The sequence below is a fragment of the Vombatus ursinus genome, unplaced genomic scaffold (assembly GCF_900497805.2).
Source record: "Vombatus ursinus unplaced genomic scaffold, bare-nosed wombat genome assembly UNPS02009205.1, whole genome shotgun sequence".
NCBI classification, from domain to species: Eukaryota; Metazoa; Chordata; class Mammalia; order Diprotodontia; family Vombatidae; genus Vombatus; species Vombatus ursinus.
In genome coordinates, this window is record NW_020948983.1 from 53,400,344 (window position 1) to 53,413,400 (window position 13,057).

Genomic DNA, 13,057 nt, shown 5'->3' on the forward strand with positions numbered 1-13,057 from the left:
AAGGAGGTAAAGCTGAGAAAGGAAAGAATTCCAGGCATGGGAAACAGTCACTGAAAATTCAGAGAATCCAGGGATGGAGTATCATATTCAAGTCAAGAACAGTAAGGAAGCCAGTGATACTGGATCACAGAGTATGTGGAGGAGGCTACAGATATTTATTACAAATGGCATTATTTTCTCTCATTCTCTTTCTCTGTTATTAATTGGGGAGGGGGAGGAATAAAGGGGAGCAGCAATAGTGATGCCAAAAAAAAAAAGGCAGCCATTATAACATTTTTGAAAATGAACAGATGAGAACAGAAAGGAAGTTCAGAAGGAAGCACAGACAAATGAGGCACTCTTGAGAGAAATTTGTATAATTTACTACATACTTTTAAAAATAAGTAATACAAAATAGAGGTTCATGGTTTCATACAGAACTCTCTTTTTTGTGTTCTCCTGTATCAAAATGTTAAGTTCTGAATTTTTAAAAAAAGGAATTTTAAAAAGAAAAAGAAAAGAAAAATGATTCAGGCATGTTTCCCACATCAAAAAATGAGTCACTTCCTGTCTGCTAAAAACATAGTTAATTTCAATGTTTTGTTTTTGTGATGTACAATAATAGTTGGATGAAAATGCGTACTATACTTGCTTTTTACTTGAAATACAAGACAAATTGATGTAGCACTGCTAAATTAAAGCACAGGCATTCATTCACTCATATAGTCAAAGAAGGCAGAAACAAGCCTCATGTAAGCTCAAACAAATAATACAGAAAATAGATGTTAATTGAAATGGTTTTCTGGTTGGTCCTCCTGCAAGTTTCTCCATATTCTAGATCATTGCCAAATCCTGTCATATCTACCTTCATATCATCTTTCATATTCATTCTTTCCTCTTCACTCACATGAATGGTGATAATATGAGATAATATTTGTAAAGTACTTAGCACGGTGCCTGGTACATAACTGGCACTTAATAAATGCTTGTTCCCTTCCCCTACCCCAACTATAACCTTAATCCAATCTCTCATCACCTTTGGCCTGGACTTCTGCAATAGCCTTCTAACCAATCTCTTTGCTGAATCATTTGTCTGGGCAGAATCAAGCCACCAACTTGTTGAGGATCAAAATTAATACTAAGTTAGAAAAAAAGAATAAAAATGAGAAGATATGGCATGCAATTAAAACAACTCCAAGTTGACCTATCTAAACAAATTATTGAAACCAAAAAATATATTTGTATTCATTCTATCTATTCTTACCTGCTTCCTTCATTAGAAAGTAGGGATTATTTCATTCATTGTCATTGTATCCCTACCACCTAGCACAGTATCTAGCACATAAAAGGTGCTCAATAAATTAAATTGAACGAGAAAATAGCAATGAAATGAATTAAAATTCCCTAGGAAAGTGTAACTGATGTAAATCAACTGCCATAACTAAGAGACTAAAAACTTCAAAACTGCCTTAGTCTGAAAACACTTAACTTACCTGCTAATAAGACAGGTATGAGAACCAACAGCTACACTAGTATGTAAAATAAACTTGTTTGAAAAAATTTATGGAGGATGTTGGAAAATTAGAGGCAGTACCATCTTAAAAAACAGCAAAAAGCAGTAGAGAGAAAAACAAGCTTCCAGAAAACTTGATGGGGAAAAAAAAGTAAAACAAACAAACAAAAAACCCAGGGGCAGCTAAGTGGCACAATAGACAGAGCACCGGCCCTGCAGTCAAAAGGACCTGAGTTCAAATCCACTCTCAGACCAAACTCTTGACACTTACTAGCTGTGTGACCCTAGGCAAATCACTTAACCCCAATTGCCTAGCCAAACCAAAAAAAAAAAAAAAATCAAACAAACAAACAAAACTTGATGTGACACCAAATTAAAGTCATTGCAAGGTCATTTAAAGATGAAAATGGAAAGAGAACAAGCAGACATAAGATGGATCAAATCTACAAAGATGTTTTTAAGTAAAGTCTTTCACCATCAAGGACAATGAAACCACCACATTTGGATTATTTAAATAAAGTTTTCATTGACATGTTCTGTTTTTACATCACTCAGATTTCACTCTGTACGCTTCCCCTTTCCCTCTCTGAGAACTGTACCTTATATCTTATTTTATTTTTTTGATAATCTGTCCCTCCTACCACTCCCCTCCTAATTGAGCAAATTTTTAAAAAATAAAACCCACAATACATAGATGCTTAGTAAAGCAAAACAAATTTCCACATTGGCCAAGTCCAAAAATGTTATCTCATAGTGCATTTTAAATTCATCGTCTCTGATAATAAGTGACATGTTTCAGCTTCATTCTTTTGGACTCATAACTTATCACTGTGTTGCTCAGAGTTCTAAAGTCTTTCAAAGTTGTTTTTCTCTATTAGGTTACTATCACATAAATTTTTCTGCTAATTCTGCACCAAGCTTCATAGAAGTCCTCCCAGTCTCCTCTCAAACAACCATTTCATAATCTTCCATGCCATAACAACAGGTCATTACATTCATATAATACAATGTTTAACCATTCCCCGATAGGACATCTCCTGAGTTTCCAATTTTTTGCTACTACAAAAGAAGCTGCCATAAATATTCTGCACATATTGGTTCTTTTCCTCTTTCTTTGATCTCTATGTGGTACTGCCAGACAAGTCACTTAACCTCTGCCTCATTTTCCTCATAATTAAAAGGGGGCCAATAATAGTACTGACCTCTTAGGTTTGTTGTGTTCCCATTTTTTTATTATGACTTTTGAGATTCTTGACCATTTTTGTTCCTCCGTATAAATTGTTATTTTTTTCCCTAGCTCTATAAAATATTCTTGTAAGAATCTGGTATTGCAATGAATAAGTAAATTCATTTAGGTAATATTGTCATTTTTATTACAATGGCTTGATCTAAACATGAACAATTGTTTCTCCAAATTATTTAAGTCTGTAATTTCAGCAAAGAGCTTTATACAATTTTATATAATTAGTAGATGAATGATGATAATAGTCAGCATTTACATGCACCTTAAGGTTTGCGAAACATTTTACAAATATCTCACTTTATCATCACAATAAACCAGGAAGGCTGGTGTTATTAATTATTCTTCTTTTACATATGAGGAAAATGAAGTGGAGGTGACTTGCCTCGGGTCACATATGGATTCTAACATCAATTACTGACATGCTTAGAGAGGAAGAACGTTGTAATCAGATTTGAACAGGAAGTGGAAGAAAATCTGCTGAAGTACCTGTGGAAGAACACAAAGTTATTTTAATTACCCAGAGCTTTTCCCAGGAAGCAAAGGGCCATCTTTTAAATATTTTCTTCAGTACTGTGGATCACCCAAAAGAAAATGGAAAGGCACTTTGGGCTTGGCAGGGTGCAACACATTACAAACAAGGAATTACAAAACGAAAACAGTATAAAAATGACATCAAGGAAATGTATGAGGGAAAGGAGATAGATCGGGGGAAGGGGAGGGTCCATGTAGTAAATATTAAGAGAAAAACAACAGACAAGTCACATGTTCCAATGTCTATGTAAAAGAATAGAGGAAGGCACCGAATACATTGGGTAAAATGCAGCATCTTGATAGAAGAACATGAACAATAGGATAGGCAGCTATGGATGGGACTGTGATCCACATCCTTGGAAGAAAGAATCACAATGAGATAAGAGATCCATTTGAGTTATCTAAAAGTATAAGGCTTCAATTAAGCTAATAATTATCCTTTACTATAAAGCCACAAACTAGAACCTCTTCAAGGATTGTATTAATGTTTTCCTGTGAACATTATCCTTGCTATGATATATATGTATATATACATATATACATGCATATATATGCATGTTTTTATTTTGTTTTATTGGGGGGGGGTGATGGGTTTTCATTTAAATTTTCTAGAGTTATATACAGCGTACACAGCCTAAAGTATAGGATCAGGGAGGAACTGAATAAAATTGAACAGTGAGGACCCTGAATAGCTTTCCAACCCTTCAAACAAAATTATAAAATATTAGAGCTAGAAGGAATCTTGGAGATCATTTAACCATTTAAAATATATAAACTGAAGCCCAAAAAAGTGAAATAAGTAGCCTAAGGTAATATAACTAAGCTACAGAACTGAGGCTAGAATACTGCTTTCCTGATTCCCTGATAAAGCACTCTCTTCCCCCATGATACCATGCAATACCTTCACTCTTTTGAAAAGTTATCAATTCCATGGTTCATATGAAGTCTTTTTACTGTTCTTTCTTTGTAAAGAGAAATGTTTATTTGGGGGTTCTTGTCAAATTCATAATAGTAAAATGTAAAGTTTTTCCAATTATTAATTTTCCCATCACACGGAATCCAATCGATTTTTGTTTATCCAAATGAACAGAAGTGAGCAGAGGTGTGAGAAGAGGAGTAGAGTTAACAAATAATACAAAAGTTTGCTTATATTTGGCTTTGGACTGTGTATTTCAATTTACACTGTAATATATAGACACTTGTTATTTTCTGAGAATTAACTTTAAATAAAATAATGAAACTGTCCTATGAAAAACTTTCAGAAGGACATAAAGTATCAAATTTCCTCATCCTGAATCCTCCACCTTGAAATTCTTTCTTTGCTGGAAATAAACAGCTGTATTCTAGGACTGAAACAAAGCACCAGCATAAACAGATCTAACCTGTATCATACCTGCCCAGGACCATAAATAAGTTTTCAATTTCAAAATGACATTCTACAGAGATGAAGACTTTAAAAAAAAAGAGAGAGACTGTAAAGTCAAATATCAACAGAGAATATATAATTAAGAAAACTAAATACTATCAAGAGAGGTAGATATACTACCAACAATGCAAGTAATTAAGAAAACTACTGTTAAGCACTGTCAAATTTTAACCCTGCTGAATCTACAAGTGACTGGCTATTAGACAAATGACAAGTACAAAAATCCATTCCAACTCAAATTTTTTTTTTAATTTGGATTATTTTCTCCAATCTTACATCTCCAATTACCTTTTAGATATCTCAAACTGGATGTCCTGTAGACATTTTGAAATAAATGTCCAAAAACAAACTCATTTTCTATCCCCCTAAACCCTCCTCACCTCCTACTTTCTCTATTACTGCAGAGGACAACACCATCCTCTCAGTCCCTCAGGCTTGCAATCTAAATATCTTACTTGACCCCTCTACTATTTCTCACCCCTCATACCCAATCTGTTGCTAACATGTCGATTTCACCTTTACAAAATCTCTCCAATAAGTTGCTACTTCTCACTTTTGACACTGCCATTACTCTAATATAGGCCATCATCACCTCACACTTGGGCTACTGCAAAAACTTGTTAGTGCGTCTGTTTTGTCTCACGTCTCTCCCTACTTCAATCCACCTTCCATTTGGCCACTAACTACAATGACTTTCCTAAACAGCAAATCAAACTGCATCACAACCCTACTCAATAAACTTCAGGGACTATTCACCTCCAGGATCAAATACAAAATCCTCAGTTTGAAGTTCAAACCTCTTCATAATCTAGCCTCCTCCTACCTTTCCAATCTTCTTATAGGCTGCTTTCTGCACCAAGTAAAATTTTATAAACAAGGAAACTGAGGATCAGAAAAGTTTGTGATTTGCTCAGGATCACTGGGGTAGGATTCAATCTCAGCTCACAGACTTTGCAAGGCCTGTGTTCTTATAAAATGCTGTTCGGGAAGTTTCTCAATTACCTGCATCTCAATATCATTATTGAGAGCCCATATCATTATTTTTCCCCCAAAGACCTGTACAATTTATGTGTACCGAAATCCCTCTCTATTCTTACAACTACCACTTTAATACAGACCCTTATTCCTACACAACTGGGCAGGTCAACTACAGGGGCCTCCTAACAGAGAACCAGAGAAATACAATGAACTAGAGGTGCTGAATGAGTAAGACATATCATTTTCAGACATGATCAATCTATTTTGTTTGACTATACTTATTTGTTACAAGAACGGACTTCAAGAGGGAGGTAGTTGTTAAGGGAGGGCTGGGAGACAGTAGTTGTGATAATGATGCAAAAATTAACAGCAGCCAGCATTTACATGGTTAGCTAAGTGGCACAGTAGACAGAGTGCCAGGCCTATCAGGAAGACTCACCTTCCTGAGTTCAAATCTGACCTCAGACACTTACTAGCTTGTGTGACTCTGGGCAAGTCACCTAATCCTTGCTTCCTCAGTTTCTTCATTTGCAAAATGAGCTGGAGAAGGAAATGGCAAACCACTCCAATATCTCTGCCAAGTAAACCTCAAATGGGGTCACAAAGAGTAGGACATGACCAAACAACGATAAGTATTTAGATAGCATCTGCTATAGCCCAGGCACTATATGCTAAGAACTTTACAATTATTATCTCATTTGATCCTCATAACAGGTGCTATTAAAGCAGGTGCTATTATTATTTTCATTTTACAGATGAGAAAACTGAGGCAAATAGAGGTTAAATGATTTGCCCAAGGTCACACTGAGGCTGGATTTGAACTCAGTATTCCTGACTCCAGGCCCAGCACTCTATCCACTTTGTCAACTAGCTACTCCATTTAAAAAAAAAAATCAACAAAATATTTTTTAAATCTTAAAAATGAAGGAAAAAAAACCTAAGGAAGTTCAAAAGGTGATATAGATAAGCAGGACAAGTATGTTATCATCCTGTCAAATTTAATATACACTTTTTAAAAAGAAAACTAACTATACATAATACTCTTTTCTGCATAATGAAATATTCATTTTTGAAGTTAAGTTCATAATAAAAAAAATTAAATTAAAAATACATAAAGAGGGGCAGCTAGGTGGCACAGGTTTGTATATACATGTGTACACTGTGCATAATCAGACTGTCACATTCACCTCCTCTTCTATCCCCCCAAATCTCTAAAAACATTCCTAAACTAGCAATACAACATAACACTTTGGACTACAGAATTATTAGTAATCAATTCTGTAAAAACTCTTCAGATAAAAAGGTATTTTTCCCGTAGAGAAATCTATCAAGAGTCCGGGCCCTAGAATCATGAGGACCTGAGCTCAAATCGAGCTTCAGACACTTGACACTTACTAGCTGTGTGACCTTAGGCAAGTCACTTAACCCCGACTGCCTCACAACTTCCCCCCAAAAAAATACATAAAGAATACAGAGGAAGGCTATATAGGAAGACTTATACAAAACTGATATAAAGTAAACAGAACAAAGAAAACAATATGCACAACAATGTAAATGGAAACAACAACCAAAAGAATCTAAACTGAATGCTGTAAAATAATAGTGACCAAGTCTAGCCCCAAAGAAGAGATATGAGAATATACCCTCTTCCCCCCCTTAAGGATGAGGGGCTATGGATATTGAAAATAACATATATTGTCAGATTTGCAGTATTGGTTACTTTTTTTGAATACGGGTTTTTCGTCATTTTCATACACTGTTATAAGGCATATATTAGGAAAGTAGATGTCAAAAAAAATTAATAAAAATTTTTCAATAAAGAAAAGAGGGGAAAAAACCCTCCAGTCTGGCTCCCACCCGTCGCTTCACACTTACTTCATCTTGCTCCTCTTCACCCAGACACTATACTCTAACCAAACTGGCCTAGGTGTTCTCTGAACTCAACATGCTATCTTCAGTATCCCTATCTTTATGAACGCTAGCCTCCATTGCTGGTATGCTCTTTCTCCTTATTTTTAATTCTCAAAATCCCTAGAATCCATCAAGGTTCAGCTCAATTCTGATATGGGACTTTTCCTTATGCTCCCAGTTATTATTTCTCTCTCCCTGTAAATTTACATTGTATATAATTTATATTTGAAAAGCAGCGTGATCTAGTGAATAAGGAACCAGTCTTGTAACCCAAAAGACTTAAATTCGTGTTGTCTCACTCAACCTGGCTATATAATAACCATGAGCAAGTCACTTAACCTCTCAATACCCCTAGCAATTCACTGAAGTTGCAGTCTAAGTTGCCGAACAGTTTCTAATTTACACTGATGAAATGAATTTCTTTAGCATAAGCTCCCCACACCAATAAAACCTTATGTCAAGGCCAAAAAGAGGAATATTTCCTATCCATATATCTCTTGTATTTTGCATAGTAAAACATTAGGTCCTCGAAGGCAGGACTGTTTCATTATTGTCTTTGTCATCCTAGCATCTAATATAATGCCAGGCACATCATACACACCTGAATGTTTTAAGTTACTGGCAAGATTTTTTATTTAAAATGAACCATGTTGGGGCAGCTAGGTGGCACATAAGATAGAGAGCTCCAGCCTTGGAGTCAGGAAGACCCAAATTCAAATCCGGTCTCAAGACACTTGAAACTTACTAGCTGTGTGACCCTGGGAAAGTCACTTAACCCCAACTACCTCACCATTATAAGGCAATAAAATAAAATAAAATAAAATGAACCATGTAAAACTATAGGATCCTAAGCACCAGAGCATCCAAAAACACTGTCTGATGGAGAAAATTCGTACTCTTCTTCATTTCAGAAAACGCTGATGAAGCTCCTACATGCAAAGACATGTCCCATACTCAGGTTACAAAGATAAAAATAACACAGTCCCTGCTCTCAAAGGGCCTATATTTTATCAAAGGATTGCGAGTGAATAGAAGAGGTTAATATAATACAAAGCAAGAAGTGATAGGATAAAGGAGAGATCCAAATAATATTTGAGGAGAGAAAGCACCCTAATACATATTCTTCTACAGTACATCTAATGTAAAACAAGGTGGGGTTTGGAGGGAATGTCACAGACAACATTGTGGTAAATCTATCTGCAGCTCAGATAGAGAAAGAAAACCTGGTTAGCATGGCATAATTTGTTGTTGTTCAGTCATTTCAGTCATGTCTGATTCTTCTTGACCCCAGCTGGGGTTTTCTTGGCAAAGATATGGAGTGGTTTGCCATTTCATTCTCCAGTTTATTTTACAGATGAGGAAACTGAGGTAAACAAGATTAAGTGACTTGCTCAGGGTCATGCAGCTAGTTAAGTGTCTGAGGCCACATTTGAACTCAGGTTTTCCTGACTCCAGGCCCAGTGCTCTATATAGCTACTGCACCACTTGGCTGCCCCAGAGTTACGTAAGGAATATGCCAAATACAATTCCAAACTACTTTAACAGAAAAGTCTACATACAATCAATCAACAAGTATGTATTAAGTGCCTACAGAATGCTAGGCACAAAAGGTAACAATGCAACACACAAACTTTAATTCAAAGTGATTTTTCCTATGCTTTTCATAGCATAATTACAATATGCAATGAAGTACCTAAAATGCTTTCCAGCATTAGAGCAATGATTCTATGTTAAAAATGCTAGATACAAAAATGTCAAAACCTCTGTGTGCCTCTGTTATCTCCATGTCTATAAAATGGACTAAGTGATTACATTTATTCTGCAAGCTGTCAATCCAAAAACTGTACTATGGATTGTGACAAGTTTGTTTTGAAACATTAAAAAAGCCTAGTTTACATAAACTAAATAAACCTCCCTTTAACTTTGTTTCACACCAAGGGCACTTATCTTCACGATGTGCCAAAGTGGTCTTTCCATCTACTGGGTCTTTCTTATACCCCTGAATGGGATCCGAGCACTAACATCATGTACAAAAAGCACAATATGCTGGTACGGAAACAAAAATCAAAATAAAGGAGAAAGAGAGTCAATATGGAGCCCTACTCAATCAACAAAAGTACCTACTAATGTACCAGGCACTACCTAGATATAAAAGGGATACAAAAACAAAAATCATCCAGTCGTTGCACTCAAACAAGAATTAGTAGACAGCTTCCAACTCAGCCTCTCCTGACTATTCCCCACCAATGCAAACTCCTAGAACTGGTGAAGCAGTAGCCAATCAGGCTACATCCACCAAATTCAAGTCTATCAAATGAAAAGGAATCAGCGGAACAAAACAATTTCTATGACCACATGAGAGTCCTAAGAGTAGTTAAACTGGATTAAAGTACTTGCTCTTCTCTCCATATTTCAGAGTAGACTAGCTCAAAATTTAATTCTATTTAGTACGTCCTTATTAAGTCACAGGATCACAGGATCTTAGATTTAGAGCTGGAAGGACTGTCAGAAGCCATTTAATCTAACCTCCCTCCCAATTTTACAGGTGAGGAAATGAGGCCAAGGTGGATTAAGTGAGTAGCCCACCATCACAGAGGTAATGTCAGAAGCAGGTTTTGACCAGGTCCTCTTACTGCAAAGCCAGTGCCCTTTCTACTATAAATGCTGACCCAGCCTAAGGGGACTTGTGGAGAAAGAGGGAAAACTTTCTCTATTTGCTCAGCATTGTGCCCCAAGTTCCTAGGGCCCATTCACTTATCAGACAGCATAGCCAGCACCTGCCTTTAAGCAGAATCTGTCCCTGAACAACACTGCCAGATTAATCTTTCTAAAGTACCCTTTTCCAAGGAAACCTGGGTTGCAGAGAACCAATTCACTGTTTGCCAACCTTTTTCAATGATGAGGACTCCTTTTTAAGGTTAAAAAATTCCTCAGATCCCCTGAATAGGAGTTAAAATACTAGTTTCTGGTGACTAAAAAAGTACATAATCTATGAATTCAATAATGCTTTTAGGTGAATTTGAATTTTATTGATCATAAATGCAGCAACATATGAAAAAATGATATGAATTTGTTCAAGACATTTATTCAGCCTATTGAAAGCATATTTGCTTACTTATTTGATTCATATATACAGATTCCTCCTTACAACCCAAAAGGTTGGGAGCCACTGCCTGATGTACCAGTCCCTTTCCAGGCCAAAAATTATATGGTTTTAAGTTATATTGATTAGATAGAGTGTTATCATAGAATTGACAATTCAAAACATCACTGGATTCAGCCCAGTGTCTTCAAGCAGATAAAAATTATCACACTCATTTTGTCAATGAGGCAAAGTCACACAGCTAACAAAGGGTAAAGCTAAGGCCTCCTCAAACACTGTACAATATTATTTCTGCTATGCCACATTATCAAATGGAATAATTTCTCATGTCGGAGTTGTTTCATTTTGCCACTAAAATGTGATGGAATGATTTTCTGAATCCAAAACTTTAAGCTCTTAAAAGTTCCATCTTCAAGAGTATTGTCTTCTGTCTTTCATGGAAATCTGATGGCTTCTGAATACACAGAGTTATAATTCATATTGTTCTAAGCACAAGCACACCAATAGGCACTATGCAAACCACAGGGGAAATGGTTTTAGCAACAATTTTAAGTTTTCCTAGGTTAAACTCCACAACAAGTATTTTAATGCACAAGAATCTTCAATCACTCTTATAGTCTTGCTGAACTTAATGTTATTTAATTAACAACCACAACTAGCCAGCAAACTGCATTTATATTTTACTGATCATTTCACTGAACACATAATCCATATGTATTAGGACATTTTTAGTAAACAAAGTTTTGAAATTTTCTTTCTATAATAAAAGAGCATGACAATAATGGCAGGAACCTATGATTACTGAATTTATTATACAGCATGTTTTAAAATCAATTATCTGAACAAAGAAAAATATATAAGTAGCATCAGAGATCTTATCTGGAATCTTATTTAAGTTCCTGGTACTTCAAGGGACTCAATATGGGGTTTCTTAAATTCTAATGTTAACCTATAACAGGAAAAATTAGCAAGGGCAAGAAGAATAAATCACCTATTCCTTGCAATCTCACAAACATAATTTTTCATTAATGGGGCAAATAAAGTCTTAAATAATTTTGTTAGTAGATCTCATCAGTAAAGTCTCAACGTGGAAAAACCCTCCACTGATGCAGACTGGCATTTTGCCTTTACTTACTATAAAAGTTCTCTTAAGGAAACTAAACATAATTATGGAGAATCTGCTTCCCAATTAGATGTAGTTACACAACTGTGAAATTCAAGTTTGTAACATATTACAACAGACGTCTGCTATTGTGGGTTTTTTTTTTTTATCCTAACACTAAATTCTTCCCCACCACAATAATATTCCAAGTTTTCTGTCATTTAAGCCTCAAATCTAAATTCTGAGTTTTATCATGACTATTCTTTTACACTGAGTTGTCTGTTGTCTAAACAATTGTTTAAAAAAAAGAATTTTAATATGCACTAAAATGAATCCCCTAAACTAGCAAAATCCATACTGCATCCTCTAAGGTTTTCTCCAATTCAGTTTTAAAGATCTTTGATTAATACTTTTGTATTTATCTACTCTTCTACATACCAGAATTATGTGGGCACCAAATAAATTAATACCTAGATAGAAATGAATGGTTTACAGTCATCATATGCGAATAGCATATCTAGAAACTTAAGAGGCAAAGCAATAATAATAATAAGATGCACAAAACTGAAAGTAACTCAAGGACCTTAGGAGGTCATTTAATTCATCCACTGACAATTATGTGAGACACTGGAAACTATTCCAAATTTTTTCTTTTTTATCTCCAGACGCCCAACCTCCCCAGTAGATTCATTTCAACATGAAATGACTGTCATGTGACTGGGGATATATTACATTAATGGGGGTTTTCTGCCTTTATTAAACCCCAAGGTTTGTGTATATATGTGTACAGTGTGCATAATCAGACTGTCACATCCACCTCCTCTTCTATCCCCCCAAATCTCTAAAAACATTTCTAAACTAGCAATACAACATAACTCTTTGGACTACAGAATTATTGGTAATCAATTCTGTAAAAACTCTTCAGACAAAAAGGTGTTTTTCCTGTAATCTATCAAGTGTTCCTCCTATTTTAAAAAACCCTGTTCATTTTCAATACCATAGACAGAATTAGGGGGGAAAAAAAAACCTTTTATGTACTAGATCCAAATACAGAACAGAAAAATATTTTACTTTAAAAAATCATAGAGCCAAGAATCAATTGGAAGGGGGAGAGTTAGAATGAAAGAAAGAGGTAGTGAAGAAAGAGAGAGCTCGGTCATGATGATGAACAAATACAATTTTAACCAAAATGGGTGGGGAAAGTCTCTGTCAACTCTAAAGAAAAAAAAAAAGAAAAAAAGGCATTTTCGGTAAATATTTAAATGGCAAGA

The 13,057-nt window shown here is 35.4% G+C and overlaps 1 protein-coding gene across 1 annotated transcript in view; it reads right to left on the reverse strand.

The window, feature by feature from the left end:
• Positions 1 to 13,057, reverse strand: part of HERC1 (HECT and RLD domain containing E3 ubiquitin protein ligase family member 1) — a 193,823-nt gene that overhangs the window by 179,866 nt on the left and 900 nt on the right. The window lies entirely within an intron of this gene.